Consider the following 22,669-nt stretch of genomic DNA (forward strand, 5'->3'; position numbering starts at 1 on the left):
CCCGGGAGGAGGACACGATTTCCGGGAGGCTCCCGGCCATTCCGGGAGGGTAGGCAAGCCTGGGGTAACATCTCAGTCAGGCAGAGTGACACAGCGGCACATTCCCAGCATCTTCAACAAAAAAATGCATTCTGACATTTTAAATTTTGATCCTAATCATTAATAATCAAAAAGTGGGTACTCAATGGTTTATGGCTGAACTACTGTTAAAGTCTGAATCCTGTTGTTCCTTTAAAAATTTTAAATCTCTACAACAATATATAGAAATAAAGCAGGGACGGGGAAAATGAATTTCTAATCTGAGTAAATCAAAATCCAAATTCTAAGCAAAATTACATTTTGTTGTTGTCAAATGGTAATCAGCCTCTCAGTCTTGTTTTTACAGTCAGTAATCACCTCCTCCTGCCAAAATGCAATTATATTTGGCTACTGACATTTAGTTTTGTATAACCATATAGCAAAAACATTTTACGAATCTCAAAATAGACATAAACAGATTCTGCTACAGTGTGTTCTGCTTCTTACGTTCCTGTTGTCAAGGTTGCCATGACAACACATACAGTATACATTCAACGTGGGTCATCGTCTTATCGGGTCTCCATTACAGAGCGCTTCTCTTGCCTGGTGAATGCACTGTTGATTCCGCGCCAGGACATTCTCATCCCAACAGTTTACAATCATTTATTTATTTTCTAATTGAAGAAAACATTTAAACATAAACAGCCTGCTGCAGCACAGTCAGTGGTGCCTGATGTGCGCTTTATCTAAACGTGCTTAGTGTCTGTCCAGCCTTTCCTCTCCAATGCTGGCGTAGGAGGTGATTCAGGTTGGTTTGCAAAAGCAAATTCATTCATTAATGGACAAAACAATTTGCACTGCAGGTGGGGTAGATGTAACATGTGCAAAGTTACTTTTGGGTGGGGTGTGTTCAAACTGAAATCTAAATTGCAAGGTAAGAAATAAAGCAGCCAGTATTTACTCTACACAGAAAAAAAAAAACTCAGGTCAATGTAACTCTCTCCGCACATGTTACGTCAGGTTTGAAAAATCAGGTCCCCCGGAAAGGCAGACAACCCTCCCGGATACCGGCGCCCTCCCCCCGCATCTCCCCCGTGGCAGCATTACTTTCCCGCGATTCACGGCTTTTCGGGGGAGGGAAAACCCGCAAATTGCAGGATTTGCAATACTGGGGGCGGGGCTTGATGATGCCAACATCAGGCCCCACCTCCTGAAGTGCTGCTGACAGTCTCCTCTCCAGGCTTCTCCAGGAGAGGAGACTTTAACCCCTTCCTGACAGAGCCAGTTTTTGCGTTCCTGACAGAGCCCTTTTTTTCAAATCTGACATGTCTCACTTAAGTGGGGATAACTTTTTTTTGCTTTAACTTATCCCAGTGATTTTGAGATTGTTTTTTCGTGACACATTGTACTTCAAATTAGTTGTAAATTTGGGTCGATACAGTCTGTGTTTTTTTGTGAAAAATACCAAAATGTCGTAAAAAAATGGAAAATTTAGCAATTTGCAAAATGTTAAATTTTCTGCTTGTGAGACAAATAATCATACCACTCAAAATAGTTAATAACTAACATAGACCATATGTCTACTTTATGTTGACATCATTATTTCAACTTCCTTTTAATTTTTTTGGACACTAGGAGGCTTACAATATGAATAGCAAATTCTCAAATTTTCAAGAAAATTTCAAACACTGATTTTTTTAGGGACCAGTTCAGTTCTGATGTGACTTTGAGGGACTTGTATGTGAGACACCCCCATAAATGATACCATTTCAAAAACTGCACCCCTCACAGTATTCAAAACAGCATTTTGGAAGTTTGTTAACCCTTTAGGTGTTTCACAGGAATTAAAACAAAGTGTAGGTGAAATTTCAAAATTTCATTTTTTTGCAGATTTGCAATTTTAATACATTTTTCTAAGGAACACAGTACATTTTACTAGAGAAATGTGACTAAAAATTGATTCCCCCAATTCTTTTGTTTTCATAAATATCCTATATGTGGCCCTAGTGTGCACGTTGACCAAACCAAAGGCTTCATAATAGAAGGAGCACCTACTTGATTTTGGAGCCTCCTTTTTATGAGATTATTTTTTAGGCACCATGTAGGTTTCTAGGCACCATAAGATGCTAAAAGTTAGGAACCCCCCCACAAGTGACCCCATTTTGCAAACTACACCCCTCAGGGAATTCATCTAGGGGTATAGTGTACATTTCAAACCCCCAGGGGTTTCACCAATTGTGGTACAACTGGGCAGTAAAAATGAAAAATTACATTTTTTACACAAAAATGCAGTTCTGGCTCAAAATTTTTCATTTTCAGAAGGTATGAAGGAGACAAAGCACCCCAAAATCTGTGCCCCAATTTCTCCCGAGTACGGCAATGCCTCACATGTGACCAAAAAATACCATTTGGGTGCATGGCAGGACTCAGAAGGGAAGGAGTGATTTTTGGATTTTGCAGCTCAGATTCTGGTGGAATTTTGGTGGGTGCTATGTCGCATTAGCAAGACCCCCCAAGCACCAATACAGTGGAACCCCCCCACAAGTGACCCCATTTTGCAAACTACACCCCTCAGGGAATTCATCTAGGGGTATAGTGTACATTTCAAACCCCCAGGGGTTTCACCAATTTTGATACAACTGGGCAGTGAAAATGAAAAATTACATTTTTTTACACAAAAATGCAGTTGTGGCTCAAAATTTTTCATTTTCAGAAGGTATGAAGGAGAAAAAGCACCCCAAAATCTGTGCCCCAATTTCTCCCGAGTACGGCAATGCCTCACATGTGACCAAAAAATACCAGTTGGGTGCATGGCAGGACTCAGAAGGGAAGGAGTGATTTTTGGATTTTGCAGCACAGATTTTGGTGGAATGAATGGTGGGTGCTATGTTGCACCAATACAGTGGAACCCCCCCACAAGTCACCCCATTTTGCAAAGTACACCCCTCAGGGAATTCATCTAGGGGTATAGTGTACATTTCAAACCCCCAGGGGTTTCACCAATTGTGGTACAACTGGGCAGTGAAAATGAAAAATTACATTTTTTACACAAAAATGCAGTTCTGGCTCAAAATTTTTCATTTTCAGAAGGTATGAAGGAGACAAAGCACCCCAAAATCTGTGCCCCAATTTCTCCCGAGTACGGCAATGCCTCACATGTGACCAAAAAATACCAGTTGGGTGCATGGCAGGACTCAGAAGGGAAGGAGTGATTTTTGGATTTTGCAGCTCAGATTCTGGTGGAATTTTGGTGGGTGCTATGTCGCATTAGCAAGACCCCCCAAGCACCAATACAGTGGAACCCCCCCACAAGTGACCCCATTTTGCAAACTACACCCCTCAGGGAATTCATCTAGGGGTATAGTGTACATTTCAAACCCCCAGGGGTTTCACCAATTTTGATACAACTGGGCAGTGAAAATGAAAAATTACATTTTTTTACACAAAAATGCAGTTGTGGCTCAAAATTTTTCATTTTCAGAAGGTATGAAGGAGAAAAAGCACCCCAAAATCTGTGCCCCAATTTCTCCCGAGTACGGCAATGCCTCACATGTGACCAAAAAATACCAGTTGGGTGCATGGCAGGACTCAGAAGGGAAGGAGTGATTTTTGGATTTTGCAGCACAGATTTTGGTGGAATGAATGGTGGGTGCTATGTTGCACCAATACAGTGGAACCCCCCCACAAGTCACCCCATTTTGCAAAGTACACCCCTCAGGGAATTCATCTAGGGGTATAGTGTACATTTCAAACCCCCAGGGGTTTCACCAATTTTGATACAAATGGGCAGTGAAAATGAAAAATTACATTTTTTACACAAAAATGCAGTTCTGGCTCAAAATTTTTCATTTTCAGAAGGTATGAAGGAGAAAAAGCACCCCAAAATATGTGCCCCAATTTCTCCCGAGTACGGCAATGCCTCACATGTGACCAAAAAATACCAGTTGGGTGCATGGCAGGACTCAGAAGGGAAGGAGTGATTTTTGGATTTTGCAGCTCAGATTCTGGTGGAATTTTGGTGGGTGCTATGTCGCATTAGCAAGACCCCCCAAGCACCAATACAGTGGAACCCCCCCACAAGTGACCCCATTTTGCAAACTACACCCCTCAGGGAATTCATCTAGGGGTATAGTGTACATTTCAAACCCCCAGGGGTTTCACCAATTTTGATACAACTGGGCAGTGAAAATGAAAAATTACATTTTTTACACAAAAATGCAGTTCTGGCTCAAAATTTTTCATTTTCAGAAGGTATGAAGGAGACAAAGCACCCCAAAATCTGTGCCCCAATTTCTCCCGAGTACGGCAATGCCTCACATGTGACCAAAAAATACCATTTGGGTGCATGGCAGGACTCAGAAGGGAAGGAGTGATTTTTGGATTTTGCAGCTCAGATTCTGGTGGAATTTTGGTGGGTGCTATGTCGCATTAGCAAGACCCCCCAAGCACCAATACAGTGGAACCCCCCCACAAGTGACCCCATTTTGCAAACTACACCCCTCAGGGAATTCATCTAGGGGTATAGTGTACATTTCAAACCCCCAGGGGTTTCACCAATTTTGATACAACTGGGCAGTGAAAATGAAAAGTTACATTTTTTTACACAAAAATGCAGTTGTGGCTCAACATTTTTCATTTTCAGAAGGTATGAAGGAGAAAAAGCACCCCAAAATCTGTGCCCCAATTTCTCCCGAGTACGGCAATGCCTCACATGTGACCAAAAAATACCAGTTGGGTGCATGGCAGGACTCAGAAGGGAAGGAGTGATTTTTGGATTTTGCAGCACAGATTTTGGTGGAATGAATGGTGGGTGCTATGTTGCACCAATACAGTGGAACCCCCCCACAAGTCACCCCATTTTGCAAAGTACACCCCTCAGGGAATTCATTTAGGGGTATAGTGTACATTTCAAACCCCCAGGGGTTTCACCAATTTTGATACAAGTGGGCAGTGAAAATGAAAAATTACATTTTTTTACACAAAAATGCAGTTCTGGCTCAAAATTTTTCATTTTCAGAAGGTATGAAGGAGAAAAAGCACCCCAAAATATGTGCCCCAATTTCTCCCGAGTACGGCAATGCCTCACATGTGACCAAAAAATACCAGTTGGGTGCATGGCAGGACTCAGAAGGGAAGGAGTGATTTTTGGATTTTGCAGCTCAGATTCTGGTGGAATTTTGGTGGGTGCTATGTCGCATTAGCAAGACCCCCCAAGCACCAATACAGTGGAAACCCCCCACAAGTGACCCCATTTTGCAAACTACACCCCTCAGGGAATTCATCTAGGGGTATAGTGTACATTTCAAACCCCCAGGGGTTTCACCAATTTTGATACAACTGGGCAGTGAAAATGAAAAATTACATTTTTTTACACAAAAATGCAGTTCTGGCTCAAAATTTTTCATTTTCAGAAGGTATGAAGGAGAAAAAGCACCCCAAAATCTGTGCCCCAATTACTCCTGAGTACGGCAATGCCTCACATGTGACCAAAAAATACCAGTTGGGTGCATGGCAGGACTCAGAAGGGAAGGAGTGATTTTTGGATTTTGCAGCTCAGATTCTGGTGGAATTTTGGTGGGTGCTATGTCGCATTAGCAAGACCCCCCAAGCACCAATACAGTGGAACCCCCCCACAAGTGACCCCATTTTGCAAACTACACCCCTCAGGGAATTCATCTAGGGGTATAGTGTACATTTCAAACCCCCAGGGGTTTCACCAATTTTGATACAACTGGGCAGTGAAAATGAAAAATTACATTTTTTTACACAAAAATGCCGTTCTGGCTCAAAATTTTTCATTTTCAGAAGGTATGAAGGAGAAAAAGCACCCCAAAATCTGTGCCCCAATTTCTCCCGAGTACAGCAATGCCTCACATGTGACCAAAAAATACCAGTTGGGTGCATGGCAGGACTCAGAAGGGAAGGAGTGATTTTTGGATTTTGCAGCACAGATTTTGGTGGAATGAATGGTGGGTGCTATGTTGCACCAATACAGTGGAACCCCCCCACAAGTCACCCCATTTTGCAAACTACACCCCTCAGGGAATTCATCTAGGGGTATAGTGTACATTTCAAACCCCCAGGGGTTTCACCAATTTTGATACAAGTGGGCAGTGAAAATGAAAAATTAAATTTTTTTACACAAAAATGCAGTTCTGGCTCAAAATTTTTCATTTTCAGAAGGAATGAAGGAGACAAAGCACCCCAAAATGTGCCCCAATTTCTCCCGAGTACGGCAATGCCTCATGTGTGACCAAAAAGTGGCAGGACTCAGAAGGGAAGGAGTGATTTTTGGATTTTGCAGCACAGATTTTGGTGGAATGAATGGTGGGTGCTATGTTGCACCAATACAGTGGAACCCCCCCACAAGTCACCCCATTTTGCAAAGTACACCCCTCAGGGAATTCATTTAGGGGTATAGTGTACATTTCAAACCCCCAGGGGTTTCACCAATTTTGATACAAGTGGGCAGTGAAAATGAAAAATTACATTTTTTTACACAAAAATGCAGTTCTGGCTCAAAATTTTTCATTTTCAGAAGGTATGAAGGAGAAAAAGCACCCCAAAATATGTGCCCCAATTTCTCCCGAGTACGGCAATGCCTCACATGTGACCAAAAAATACCAGTTGGGTGCATGGCAGGACTCAGAAGGGAAGGAGTGATTTTTGGATTTTGCAGCTCAGATTCTGGTGGAATTTTGGTGGGTGCTATGTCGCATTAGCAAGACCCCCCAAGCACCAATACAGTGGAACCCCCCCACAAGTGACCCCATTTTGCAAACTACACCCCTCAGGGAATTCATCTAGGGGTATAGTGTACATTTCAAACCCCCAGGGGTTTCACCAATTTTGATACAACTGGGCAGTGAAAATGAAAAATTACATTTTTTTACACAAAAATGCAGTTGTGGCTCAAAATTTTTCATTTTCAGAAGGTATGAAGGAGAAAAAGCACCCCAAAATCTGTGCCCCAATTTCTCCCGAGTACGGCAATGCCTCACATGTGACCAAAAAATACCAGTTGGGTGCATGGCAGGACTCAGAAGGGAAGGAGTGATTTTTGGATTTTGCAGCACAGATTCTGGTGGAATGAATGGTGGGTGCTATGTTGCACCAATACAGTGGAACCCCCCCACAAGTCACCCCATTTTGCAAAGTACACCCCTCAGGGAATTCATCTAGGGGTATAGTGTACATTTCAAACCCCCAGGGGTTTCACCAATTTTGATACAAATGGGCAGTGAAAATGAAAAATTACATTTTTTTACACAAAAATGCAGTTCTGGCTCAAAATTTTTCATTTTCAGAAGGTATGAAGGAGAAAAAGCACCCCAAAATATGTGCCCCAATTTCTCCCGAGTACGGCAATGCCTCACATGTGACCAAAAAATACCAGTTGGGTGCATGGCAGGACTCAGAAGGGAAGGAGTGATTTTTGGATTTTGCAGCTCAGATTCTGGTGGAATTTTGGTGGGTGCTATGTCGCATTAGCAAGACCCCCCAAGCACCAATACAGTGGAACCCCCCCACAAGTGACCCCATTTTGCAAACTAAACCCCTCAGGGAATTCATCTAGGGGTATAGTGTACATTTCAAACCCCCAGGGGTTTCACCAATTTTGATACAACTGGGCAGTGAAAATGAAAAATTAAATTTTTTACACAAAAATGCAGTTCTGGCTCAAAATTTTTCATTTTCAGAAGGTATGAAGGAGACAAAGCACCCCAAAATCTGTGCCCCAATTTCTCCCGAGTACGGCAATGCCTCACATGTGACCAAAAAATACCATTTGGGTGCATGGCAGGACTCAGAAGGGAAGGAGTGATTTTTGGATTTTGCAGCTCAGATTCTGGTGGAATTTTGGTGGGTGCTATGTCGCATTAGCAAGACCCCCCAAGCACCAATACAGTGGAACCCCCCCACAAGTGACCCCATTTTGCAAACTACACCCCTCAGGGAATTCATCTAGGGGTATAGTGTACATTTCAAACCCCCAGGGGTTTCACCAATTTTGATACAACTGGGCAGTGAAAATGAAAAGTTACATTTTTTTACACAAAAATGCAGTTGTGGCTCAAAATTTTTCATTTTCAGAAGGTATGAAGGAGAAAAAGCACCCCAAAATCTGTGCCCCAATTTCTCCCGAGTACGGCAATGCCTCACATGTGACCAAAAAATACCAGTTGGGTGCATGGCAGGACTCAGAAGGGAAGGAGTGATTTTTGGATTTTGCAGCACAGATTTTGGTGGAATGAATGGTGGGTGCTATGTTGCACCAATACAGTGGAACCCCCCCACAAGTCACCCCATTTTGCAAAGTACACCCCTCAGGGAATTCATTTAGGGGTATAGTGTACATTTCAAACCCCCAGGGGTTTCACCAATTTTGATACAAGTGGGCAGTGAAAATGAAAAATTACATTTTTTTACACAAAAATGCAGTTCTGGCTCAAAATTTTTCATTTTCAGAAGGTATGAAGGAGAAAAAGCACCCCAAAATATGTGCCCCAATTTCTCCCGAGTACGGCAATGCCTCACATGTGACCAAAAAATACCAGTTGGGTGCATGGCAGGACTCAGAAGGGAAGGAGTGATTTTTGGATTTTGCAGCTCAGATTCTGGTGGAATTTTGGTGGGTGCTATGTCGCATTAGCAAGACCCCCCAAGCACCAATACAGTGGAAACCCCCCACAAGTGACCCCATTTTGCAAACTACACCCCTCAGGGAATTCATCTAGGGGTATAGTGTACATTTCAAACCCCCAGGGGTTTCACCAATTTTGATACAACTGGGCAGTGAAAATGAAAAATTACATTTTTTTACACAAAAATGCAGTTCTGGCTCAAAATTTTTCATTTTCAGAAGGTATGAAGGAGAAAAAGCACCCCAAAATCTGTGCCCCAATTTCTCCTGAGTACGGCAATGCCTCACATGTGACCAAAAAATACCAGTTGGGTGCATGGCAGGACTCAGAAGGGAAGGAGTGATTTTTGGATTTTGCAGCTCAGATTCTGGTGGAATTTTGGTGGGTGCTATGTCGCATTAGCAAGACCCCCCAAGCACCAATACAGTGGAACCCCCCCACAAGTGACCCCATTTTGCAAACTACACCCCTCAGGGAATTCATCTAGGGGTATAGTGTACATTTCAAACCCCCAGGGGTTTCACCAATTTTGATACAACTGGGCAGTGAAAATGAAAAATTACATTTTTTTACACAAAAATGCCGTTCTGGCTCAAAATTTTTCATTTTCAGAAGGTATGAAGGAGAAAAAGCACCCCAAAATCTGTGCCCCAATTTCTCCCGAGTACAGCAATGCCTCACATGTGACCAAAAAATACCAGTTGGGTGCATGGCAGGACTCAGAAGGGAAGGAGTGATTTTTGGATTTTGCAGCACAGATTTTGGTGGAATGAATGGTGGGTGCTATGTTGCACCAATACAGTGGAACCCCCCCACAAGTCACCCCATTTTGCAAACTACACCCCTCAGGGAATTCATCTAGGGGTATAGTGTACATTTCAAACCCCCAGGGGTTTCACCAATTTTGATACAAGTGGGCAGTGAAAATGAAAAATTACATTTTTTTACACAAAAATGCAGTTCTGGCTCAAAATTTTTCATTTTCAGAAGGAATGAAGGAGACAAAGCACCCCAAAATGTGCCCCAATTTCTCCCGAGTACGGCAATGCCTCATGTGTGACTAAAAAGTGGCAGGACTCAGAAGGGAAGGAGTGATATTTGGATTTTGCAGCACAAATTCTGGTGGAATGATGGTGGGTGCTATGTCGCATTAGCAAGACCCCCAAAGCACCAATACAGTGGAACCCCCCCACAAGTGACCCCATTTTGCAAACTACACCCCTCAGGGAATTCATCTAGGGGTATAGTGTACATTTCAAACCCCCAGGGGTTTCACCAATTTTGATACAAGTGGGCAGTGAAAATGAAAAATTACATTTTTTTACACAAAAATGCAGTTCTGGCTCAAAATTTTTCATTTTCATAAGGTATGAAGGAGAAAAAGCACCCCAAAATCTGTGCCCAAATTTCTCCCGAGTATGGCAATGCCTCATATGTGACCAAAAAATACCAGTTGGGTGCATGGCAGGACTCAGAAGGGAAGGAGTGATTTTTGGATTTTGCAGCTCAGATTCTGGTGGAATGTTGGTGGGTGCTATGTGGCATTAGCAAGACCCCCGAAGCACGGTGAAATGATGAACCTAATAATCCATAGATGTGTGGTATATTTTAAAACACTCCTTTATACATAGGCCGGGTTTGTCGGGGCAAGTTTCACAGTGGAAAATAGTTTCCTTTCTTATTCCCTTTTTAAAGCAAACTTTGCACCTTTTTTGTGTCCTGCCCTTTCTTGCAGTGGAGGGGATTTCGTTCGGAAAATGCTGCCCTGGTACAATACGGGGGCCAGTACTAGAAGTACTGGGGCCCTCTGCCTGCTGGTTCCCAAATACTAGGCCCTTTATGACTTCCTCTTGAAAGTGCATAAATGTCCCCCTCTGGCCGGTAGAACGGAATAGCACGTAAGCGTTATACAGTGCCATCTGGATGATATACACGGCCAGCTTCTTGTACCAGATTTTTGTTTTCCGCAGGGCACTGTACGGCTTCAGTACCTGATCTGAAAGATCCACTCCGCCCATGTACCTATTGTAATCCAGGATACAATTAGGTTTTGAGGTGTGGGTACTGGTACCTCGTACAGGGACGGAGGTGGTACTGTCTCCGTGAATTGTTGTCAGTATAAGGACATCCCTCTTGTCCTTATATTTGACCAACAACATATTTTCGGTGCATATTCCCCTGCTTTCACCCCTTCTCATTACTTGGGCAATGTGCGTTTTTGGGAGGCCTCTTTGGTTCTTGCGCACAGTACCACAAGCTGCTGTACCTCTTGAACCAAGGGCCTTAAACAGGGGGATGCTAGTGTAAAAGTTATCCACATAGAGGTGATAACCTTTATCCAGGAAGGGGTGCACTAAATCCCAGACAATTTTTCCACTAACACCTACGAGGGAGGGGGGGCATTCTGGCGGTTCAATTCTTGAATCCTTCCCTTCATATACCCTAAACCTGTGAGTGTACCCTGAGGTGCTTTCACACAGCTTATACATTTTTATGCCATACCTTGCCCTCTTACTGGGAAGGTACTGGCGGAATTTAACCCTTCCTTTAAAATGTATAAGGGACTCGTCTATGCAAATGAATTTATCTGGGATGTACATCTCTTCAAATTTGGCACTGAAATGATCAATGACCGGCCTGACTTTGAATAGCCGGTCAAAGGTGGGATCATCTCTGGGTGGGCACTGTGCATTATCGTTGTAATGCAAAAATTTAAGGATCGTCTCAAATCGAGCCCGGGGCATGGCCATACGGTAAAATGGGGTGCTGTACAGAACATCTGTACTCCAATATTGCCTAATTTCTGGCTTTTTTACTATGCCCATATGAAACACCAGACCCCAAAACGTCATCATCTCTACTGCATCTACAGGGGTCCACCTAGCAAATGATGACGTGGGGTTTTGAGCAATAAACTGCTGGGCATATAAATTAGTTTGGTCCACCATTAAATTTATAAAATCATCAGAGAAAAATAATTTGAAAAAGTCAATTTCTCTGAGACCTGTGGAATCAAATTGGATTCCTGGCATGGCCAAAAACTCAGGAACCTGGGGCTCAAAATTGTCTGGTGGTGGGGTCCATACGAGATCAATTATTGGGGGGGGGGGTCTCAGCTGCTCTACGGGGGCGTCTTTGAGGGGGTCCCTCATCACCAGAGGAGGAAGAGGAGCTTAAGGCGAATCCTTCAAATTCCCCGCTTGCATCACTGGCTGTGTCAGAGTCAGAAGCAAGCATGGCATATGCCTCCTCTGCTGAATACATTCTTCTGGATGACTGGGATGACATTTGGGATGACATTTGGGATGACATTTTTATTTTTGTGTTACTGGTAGTGAAATGTTTCAACACGTGTATAGTGTAGGGGGGGGGGGGGGGTACAAACTTTATTTCAACCAGGGGGGTATGTAGTGTGTAGTGTGTATGTAGTGCAGAAAAAAAAAATACTTTATACAAAAAAAAAAAAATGAAGGGGTTAAAAAAAAAATTGAAGGGGTTAAAAAAAAAAAATTGAAGGGGTAAAAAAAAAAAAAAAAAAAAGGTCCTGCGCCAAAAATTGAGCACAGATGTTGGTCAGTAACGTCCGTCACTGAACAGCGCTCAAAGGCAACAGGAATTTGATCAAAAAAAAAAAAAAAAATAGATCAACCCTGTGCCGAAAAAGATGATCAGTGATGTACGTCACTGATCAGCGCACAGCGGCCACAGGACACCCCCAAAATCACAGTGTGTGTAAAAAAAAAAATTAAAAAAAGACCCCACAGCACACACACAAAAAAAAAAGGTGATCAGTGATGCGACACTGATTACCAGTGAGGGGCAGCAGGTGCACAACCTTTGGTGCAACTGACAGTGCAACTGGCAGGTATATATATAAAAAAAAAAACTCTGCACCCCTAAAAAGTTGCTGATCACCTCAGATATAGTGATCAGCACAAAAGGCGGGGGCAGCAGACACAAAATTTAGCACTCTCTATCACTCTCTGTCACTATCTCTCTCTATCTCTCTATCTCTCACTATCTATCACTCTATGACACTGCAGCAGCAGCACTGACAGTTATATATATGAAAAATAACCCCTGCACCCCCAAAAAGTTGCTGGGGGTGCACAAAAGGGGGGCAGCAGACACAAAATATAGCAGTCTCTATCACTCTCTGTCACTATCTCTCTCTATCTCTCTATCTCTCTATCTCTCACTATCTATCACTCTATGACACTGCAGCAGCAGCACTGACAGGTATATATATATATAAAAAATACCCTGCGCCCCCAAAAAGTTGCTGATCAGTTAATTTATACTGATCAGCACAAAAGGGGGGGCAGCAGTCAGTTATATAAAAAATATATAGCACGATCTGTCACTATCTCTCTATCTCTCTCTATCTCTCTCTCTCTCTCTATCTCTCTCTCTATCTCTCTCTATCTCTCTATCTATAACTCTATTACACTGCAGCAGCACAAAATATAGCACTCTCTGTCACTAGGCCTCTCTATCTCTCTCTCTCTATCTCTCTCTCTCTCTCTCTCTCTAACTCGATGACACTGCAGCAGCACAACACAGCACAACACAGCACAGGATGTCACAAGATGAAGCAAGATCCCAAGCAGTGATCAGGTAAGTATTGAGCAAGGTTCTGGTCAGTAAATGGCGACAGCTGGGCACGGTGACCGCACTGCACGCTATTCCAGACCGGAATGGCGTCTGCAGTGTAGTCCCCGTTAGTTTAAACCCCCCTCCATGGCTGTGATTGGTCCGTCGGTCCGACGGACCAATCACGGCCTTTGGGGGCGGGCGGGGTGAGGTGGGGTGACACCAGTGTCACCCTTACACCCCGCGGTGATTGGTGCTGTACTTTACAGCACCAATCACCTCCGATCCCGTGTCACCGGCGAACGTTATTCGCCGGTGACACAGAAAACGCTGTAATTGGCTGTTCACACTGAACAGCCAATCACAGCGATCGCCGACGGGGGGGCTGCATCGCAGCCCCCCCTGGGCATGCAGGGACATGTCTGCTGTCAGGGACAGCAGACATCGTCCCTCTGTCACTGCGTCTCTAGACGCAGTGACAGTTAGAAGTCATGACGTATATATACGTCATGTGTCGGGAAGTACTTCCTGGCCATGACGTATATATACGTCAAATGTCGGGAAGGGGTTAAAGGTAGGCAACCCTGTGTTACATCAGCCCCACCTGCAGTGCACATGGTTTTGTCCATTAAAGAAGGAGTTTGCTTTTGCAAACCAACCTGAATCACCCCCATAGTAACATTCCTCCCCTGCCACACAACCGTAATTGCCCTCACAAACTCCGGATGCAGCATTCATGTGCCTGTGTTAAGTCAGTAAGTATTGCACTATGAATAATAAATGTCACTTTTTCACATTCCTGCAGTAGATAAACCACCTCTGCAAACGGTAAATTCACATTTCAATTGATTTCTTACATTTCTTTATCCCTTGCAACAAACAACAAGCAAAATAAAAAAAGGGACAGCTTCCGGCAGTTGCCCTGTTCCTAATCATTAATCTGTAATTGCAAAACTGTTTAGCTTATGTCAGTATATCCATCTAAATAATCATGCCACAACACATTAACTTTAATGGGTTTCATTAGAATTTCTTGGATGCGAATGCCTTCTTGTTTGTAATGGCCTGTGCTTTATTCAAGACCACTGAAAAAGAATTACAAAATTGTAAATATGGTATTTTTATTGTCATAGTACCTCTTCATAGATTTTTGTTAAGGGTATAGGTCACTGGTTGTCCCAATTTAGGTCGACATGCATTGGGTCGACCACTGAAGGTAGATGGCCTTAGGTCGACACCTGAAATAGGCATGCTAAGGTCGACAAGGTTAGGAAGATCGACCCAAGCCTTAGGCAAGGTAGACAGTCAAAAGGTTGATGTGTTTTTCATGTTTTTGTCACCCTGACTGGTCATGGACACCGTCAAAGTGTACCACGTCTCCTCGCATGGCACACCATGCTTCGGGCATGGTGCCTCGCTGCGCTTGGCGCACTATTCTATTCTCCCTCCACGCCCTAGAGGATGGTAGGACATGAAATACCGTCTGTCAGCACACGTCGGCTTAAAAAAATGTGAAAAACCCATTTCGACATTTTGACTATCGACCTTGCCGTTGTTGACCTAATGCTTGTGTCGATCTTCCAAACATGTCGACCATAGCCACGTCGACATATTTCAGGTGACAAACTAACGGCTGTTGACCTTCTGTGGTCGACCCAATGCCTGTCGAATTTAATAGGGTCGACCAAATTACTGTATCCCTTTGTTAGTATATTTTAAGCATTATTAGAATGCTGGAAATTGTGTATATTGGCATCAAAGATTGTGATGAGTAGCAATTTGTGTGGAGTTATTGTCAAATGTGAGACCTGTTAGATTTTCATTGTTCATTGATTGTTGGTGCACATTTATCTGCAACATCTGTATGGAAAACTATCAGTGAAGTGTATTCACAGCGGTAATTCCAAGGTCATGAATACGTATGCAGAGCAAGGAAAGGTCATCAGCTAAGATGTACAATGAGCACGAACCAAACCTATGAACGGGAGCAACAAATATCGTAGAAGACTGTGTTTAAAAATAGTGACATCAGAACTGTTCATCTTGAAGACCCCAATTCTACTCTGCAAGGTGACATCCAACAATGTCAAAAGGTGAAAATATGTTATGGTGCCTATATTATAAAACCCAAATAAATTATGCTTGGAATCACATAATATCTATTTAGCCATACTCCATTCTGTTCCATACATCAGTTTGCATGTTGAGGTTGCCCAAGGAAGTCTACAATCCTGAATACCTGGTAACAAATGAGTTGTATTTATGATGGTTTACGACTACTGGTCCAATAATTTCTCTGAATGACAGAATTACTGCCAGTGACTATGTGGATATTTCTGATGGCAGCCTCGCTAAAGCTCTTGCAATGTAAATGTTATATTCTTCCAGCCATAATACAGTATGCAAGAGATTTTATTTACCTAGAGTCACACAATAAAGTATGGTATAGTTTTGTTTTATAGTTTTATTGGTATACTTAAATGTAAAAAAATGCCCATTGTTCCCTATTTAGTGTTAGATGTACACACCAATACTTAGGATGCTGCCAGGGTCTTAAACCTCAGCAGTAGGGGCTTATCCAACTGTTTGGAGACTGCATTGGCAGGAGCCAGTGGTAAAATTTCCATTGGTGCAGCAGGTGCATTGCACCAAGGCCCCTGCTGTCTCTGTCACCCTCTTCCTGTCACCCAATGTTTTTCACTGTCACACTCTGCCTCTCCCTGTCACCCACTGCTGTTTTGCTTATTGTGAACTTAAGTAGCGGTGGAGGAGGGGGGCCCAAATGATAGCTTTGCACCTGAGCTCACCACCCACAAGTTCCCTCCACTGGCAGGAGCAATATTTAACAGAGTACACAATACAGAAAATGGAGTGGTTAACCAGCAGATGCTAAACTAGCTTGCAGATAAGTGAGTGTGATACCATGGTTTGGAAAGCAGGTACACTAAAGGTGGAGCAGCTGCACTGCGACTTTGAGCAGTATTCAAAGAGGCTGATTCGCCATGTTTTTATGGCGATTTTGTGCTGTAAGGCGAATTTTTGACTAAAACGGTGAATCTCCCTATTCAATGACCAGATGGCGAATACATTTCAAGTTTTTTTTCGCCATGATTCACCGAGTAGCAATCGCTATCTTTTTATGGTGAAGTGGAATGTGAACTTTTAAAATAAAGTGTTTTGTTTTTTACATTTGGTGTCAAAAAATCAGGAATTTTATTCTGAGCAGGGGCATGCTATTTTTATTCATGTGCTTTACATGAGCAGCCAGCAGGGGGCCGGGAGCCGAGCCGCTCATTAGATATTCATATATTCACTGCACCCGATCATTACATATGCATGATCGGGTGTAGTGAATATACCCGGTCCCCTGCTGGCACCCCCGGGGGGCAGCCTGTGCTACCTGGCACCCGGGGAGCCCACCTCCCCCCCACAAACGTTCTGGGGCAGGCAGGGAGACTTCCATCTCCCTGCCACCATCCTCAGGCTCCCTGCGGCATCGCCGTAGGAGTTAAAATTCGCCGGTCAGGGGCAGTGAGCCCCTGACTCGTTGAATACTGGAGCCGGTGAGGCTCCGGAACGTGGCGGGCAGTGGCGAATGTGCAGCCAATCCTAAACAGGATTCGCTGCATGTCGTCAGTATTCTCATTGAATACTGCCCTTTGTGTTCGCAGCATATGCGGGTCCTCGTGCTGCTGCGGTGTCATGGGGCTTCTGCCTTTTCTGCGATAGCTATATTTTAAATAGAGCGCTTGTCTGCTAGTTAATGTATTAACGGTTGTTGTGTCCCACCGTTCAGTTCTGGAGATCAGCAACTTGTTATGGCACTGCGGTTCTCCTTTCCTGTATTTAATTTGTTACTTTTCAATAAACTTTATTGTTTCTCCAGCATACAGACTCCCTACCACTGGATCCATAACAAGCAACAGCGTATTTGCCGTCTGTGACGACCCCATCAAAAGACCAGCATTTGATCCAAAGAGAATCCTGCGCTACCGCATTTTAAAACAAAGGGACACTGAACGCAGGTAATATGGGATGATGCATGTCCCTGGAAGGGTGAGATAACGCACTCTCATATTGGATGCCGCTATAATAATACATGTAAAGGCGAATCTAGAATTATGGTAATGGGTGGTCCCAGATCTAGATATAATAGCAGGGGGACCTTTGCGCGGCGTAGCCGCACGTCAAAAAGGGGGCATTGCCTCATGGGAAGGATGCGTGGCATCACAAAAAGGGGTGTGGTATTACACTTTAGACCATACACAGTAATGCCCATTACACATGTTAGCAAACTCCGTAATACCCATTACACATAAAGCTACACGCCATAATGCCAATTACACATTGTGCCACACATCATGATGCCCATTACATACTATATAACAAACCGTAATGCCCATTACATATTTGCCACATAAGTGCAGCTTACCTACGTGCTCATTGCTAGGGGGTTCTTGCTTGATGGCACCATAGTACCCATTACACATGATGCCGCACACCATAGTACCTTTACACATGATGCCGCACACCATAGTACCCATTACACATGATGCTGCACACCATAGTACCCATTACACATGATGCCGCGCACCATAGTACCCATTACACATGATGCCGCACACCATAGTACCCATTACACATGATGCCGCGCACCATAGTACCCATTACACATGATACCGCGCACCATAGTACCCATTACACATGATGCTGCACACATAATGCCCCTTACACATGATGCTGCACACATAATGCCCCTTACACATGATGCTGCACACCGTAATGCCCCTTACACATTAAGCCACACATTATGCGTAATGCCCCCACATACCGCCACTTGTAGCGTCCCTTAAGCAATGCCCCCAAAAGTGCCACTTACTGTAAATTTTTATATGAGCTGCTTCTATGGGGAGAGGAGCAGAGTGCAGTGCAGAGCACGCTACCACTCCCCTCCCCTCCCCTCCTGGTGTCCCCTCTAGCCGAGTGGGCATTTGAAATATTGTGCGCGTTATTGTTGTGCGTGATGTTGGGGGAGCACGCCGGGCGCCGGCACCTCATGATTAAAGGGGGGGGGGGGGGAAATCTGCCCTCAAAGAACATAAACAGTCATGAGATTACATTTAAGAAATGAAAAAAAAAAACTGCTTAACCTCAATATCCCTGGAACCAATTAACCCATATGGATCCAACCTGGTATCAGGTTGAAGGCCCAGCGATTTGGGTTTGACTGAGATCAACCTCGAGCTTCAGTGATGCCAAAGGGGGAACTGGCAGCCGTTGGAACTGGGTGGGGGTCGGAATTAGCGGGTCCCATGTTATCCTATAGGGAAAACGTTCCAGCTCTGCCTGGCAGTATCTCAGGATCCCAGGGGGCTAGAGACACGGGGCTGGGCTTGTTGGAAAGCCCCAGCTCTCAGCTACAATGGGCTAATGGGTGGTCCTGTGCACCCCCGGACCACCCCCTAGATTTGCCTATGAATACATGCTGCCGATGAGAGGACATGCTTCACCACTATAATATGGTGAAGCGGGTTCTGACACTTAAGGAAGGTTATTTCCTTTTTAATAAATATACCCCACAGTTTGAGACATGTGCAGTAGGATTTAAAGTCAGAGGTTGCACATCCCTACAGACTCTGGGTCCTAGTGTCATAGTGTATGCCGCATGGGAGACAACACAGAGGCCCTTATTCAGATCTGATCGCAGTACAAGTTTGTTCTCAAAATGGGCAAAACCATGTGCACTGCAGTTGGGGCAGATGTAACATGTGCAGAGAGAGTTAAATTTGGGTGGAATGTGTTGAAACTGAAATCTAAATTGCAGTGTAAAAATAATTCATCCAGTATTTACCCTGCACAGAAACAATATAACTCACACAAGTCTAACTCTCTCTATACATGTTACATCTGCCCCACCTGAAGTGCACATGGTTTTGTCCATTTTGAGAACAAATTTGTACTGCAATCAGATCTGAATAAGGGCCAGACAGAGTGCTGCTCTCTCAACAGGTTCCCTTGTTGATGATGATGATGATGATGACGACAAGGGAAACATTTAAAGAACAAAAGTGAATGTGATTTCAGGGACTGTGTGACTTTATCATTGTCAATTTTGCCCTTCATACTGCTTACTGCAATTCAGAAAACATCTAAACACAAGTCAGATCAGTGACTTCAGGAACAAAACAATCAATGCTTTTGACTTTTTATGAACAATGACTGCAGTGACAGACTTCAGGCAAAGGTCAGACTTTCGTTGGTAAATAAATAATGTAGCTCGAGGCCCTTTCTTTGAAATATTGTCTTTGTATATCAGTTCTAATTACAATAAAGATTTTCAATAGAATTAACAAATTGAATTTTTTTGAATAGCGTCATTCATTAAACTCCGCATAAAAAAGTTTTAAAGAGTTTATGTTGTTAGGTTCATTTGCAAATTGAGGCATATTTCAAATTGCATGGATCAATAACTTTTAGAATGCAACTTCATTGAATGAACAATTCAGAAACGGGTTATCTATGTGTCATCCTAGGAAGACATTCATATATATTACAATCTATACTTACAAATAGAAGATATATTGATGTTTATATTTAAATAGAACATAAATGGAAGATAAATCATTCATTTTTAATCTCAATTATACTGTGCGATTTTTCTAAAACAGAAGCCATCCCTACAGGCAGGGGATGCCACTAGTAATGTTGGGGCAACCCACCCTCGCCGGCACCCCATCCCTCGCGCGTGCCTGCACCCCCCATCGCATGGTGGCGACTGAGCAGCATCTTCTCCCTTGGAGGTGCTCGGAGCACTCACTGCACAGTGCAGCCTGCAGAGCGCCAAGCCCCTCTGCATCCTAGGCTCAGCACTCTGCAAGCTGCACTGTGTATTGTGCACGCCTGGCTACCGGTGCCGGGTGGGGGATACTGTCCGGGTGCGGGGGGGGGGGGGGGGGTTGTGCCATGCCACTGTGGGCAACTGCCGAGCCCCTGCAGAGGCCGGGGCCTGGGACAGCTGTACCCCTGGCACCCCCCCGCCAGTGGCCCTGCCTACAGGCCTGTATTAAACCCTCTGGAGGCCCCTAGGCAGTCGAAATCTTGTGGCGCCCCTTGCAAATAATCTTCTAATATGTGTTGAAATCTTGGGGACCAAATTATCCCCTAATACAGTTTTAATTGTACTGTACCAACCAACAGCCTACGATATGGAAATGGTAATATGAATCTGAAGTGAATCTGACAGGGTCATGGTGGGAATCAAACCCATGACCTCATAACTGTGAGACAGTAATGCACTATCCGTACTGCCCTAAATACAAGTAAAGAGAATAATATGCACATAGGCCCTTCTGGTTGCCTCGCTCAGATGCGAATTCGCATCCTTGCGAGTCACCCTAATGCCACCTTGCGAATGGTTAGCCGGCGCCACCCATTCGCAAGTGGGATTCATTCGTAAAGCCTGTGAATGGATGTTTTAAATGAATATCCATTCGCATGCTAGTGGGAACCTCCCCCAACTTCCGATGGTCGCCAACCATCGAATGATGGTGAAGGCGCATGCATATGTAAGGGTGATCCAGACCACCCTTAGATATGCGCGTAAAATTGCAGGGAATTGGGTGGGCAGCTGACCTCCGGTACTGGGGCAGATGTATTAAGCCTTAACAAGAGATAAATGCAAGGGTGATAAGGAGATATAAACGTCCAGCCAATCAGCTCCTTACTGACTTTTTTCAAACACAGCCTGTAACATGGCAGTTGGCAGGTGATTGGCTGGACGTTTATCTCTCCTTATCACCCTTGCATTTATCTCTTGTTAAGGCTTAATACATCTGCCCCTATGTCAGCTGTCGCCCCCCCCCCACACGTGCGTCACGGACACATTAGCATGTGTATACGCACAGCGTTTTCATGGGAACGCCCATGAAACGCTGGACATTTACATATGCTAATGGCCCAGCCCGGCATCCCGCACCCCTCTCTACCCCCCACTCGCAAGGCTTTTGCGCCGACTTTTCGCCAAGTTCACACGCACCCAGCGTATACACATGCGCAGAATTTGTGGCTGCTGCGAATGAACCACAATAAGGGCCATCGAGTGTGGTGAACGGGATGGGAGCAATCTGTTATTATTCGTGAGGAGAGAATGGGGGGATCCCTTTCCTCATCATAGATGTTTCTGCCTTTCTGACAAACTTAATTGCATTTGCTGAATTTGCCATTTGGGTATGGATTGCGCCCCAGGTGGTGTTACCCCACTTATTAGTGTGTGATATTACTCAGGTAGCCGTGGGATGTCACTTGTTTTGAATTGCATTCCACTGCGCATCTTAATAACCAGCCCTTCTTTTTACACTGCAAAGGTCAGTGCTGATCATTGTTTGCTCCAGCAGTCAAGCACACACAACAGATGCACCTCCTGACAAGGGAACCCGCGGCTGCTTCAAGCTCTAATAACCTGGCAATTGCTCGGCTACGCCTAGCTTTCAGGAGATGCCATAAATGTTGGCAAACTGTAATATTACCTGCAATTATTAGAACTTTCTCTAAGTTTCTGGAGTTGGTAAGAAAATACAACATAGAAAAACACTGCACACCACTTGTTATAGTTCATCTATATACAGTAGTATATTACACATACACAAAAACACACACATACAGTATATATATATATATATATATATATATATATATATATGCAGCGTGTGTGGCCGGCACTCCCAAACTTGAGGTCCAACACGGTACTGACCCGGTGCCTTCTACAGTGGGCCCACAGGTCCAGGTACAGGATACATATATATATACCTCGAAGGTGAAGACAGGAGGAGTGCTTCATGGTGTAATATAATTTTAATTCTTAAAAAATCGTAATTGATATACGGTAAAAAGTTTTGGTCTTGCTCGACTACCACTATAAAATCACACTTGATACGCGGATAGCAGCATGTACCATCTCCCTGGCTTGTGAGGTCCACAGCAGCGTCAGTGTCTCATGCAGCACTCCACAGGCGCAGGTGGGCGTTCTCTCACAGGGATATCCAGCACGGGGATCACAGAAGAGTCTGATCGGTCACGCTCAATTATAATACATATATGCCATTCACTGTATTCCACTCCATGTTCTTGATAAAGGTGGCAACACCAAAAAGTTGACAAGGAATTTGGTCCCAGAGTCGTTATTGAGGGTCCCGTGAGTGCCACTATTGCCTCTTTGCTACATTTCTTTATACATGGTGCTTTGTGTCCAGGGTGGCCTGCCTGCTGTATCAACTATATGTATATATATATATATATATATATATAGTAGGGGCTCTGCACTCACTAAATTAACTGATATTAATAAATAGTGGATATTTTGTTCATGAATAGATCAATGAATTTAAGCCTGCAGCCCCCTTCACGGGACCCCACTT

This window comes from Crinia signifera, chromosome 19, assembly GCF_055691185.1.
Source record: "Crinia signifera chromosome 19, ASM5569118v1, whole genome shotgun sequence".
NCBI lineage: Eukaryota > Metazoa > Chordata > Amphibia > Anura > Myobatrachidae > Crinia > Crinia signifera.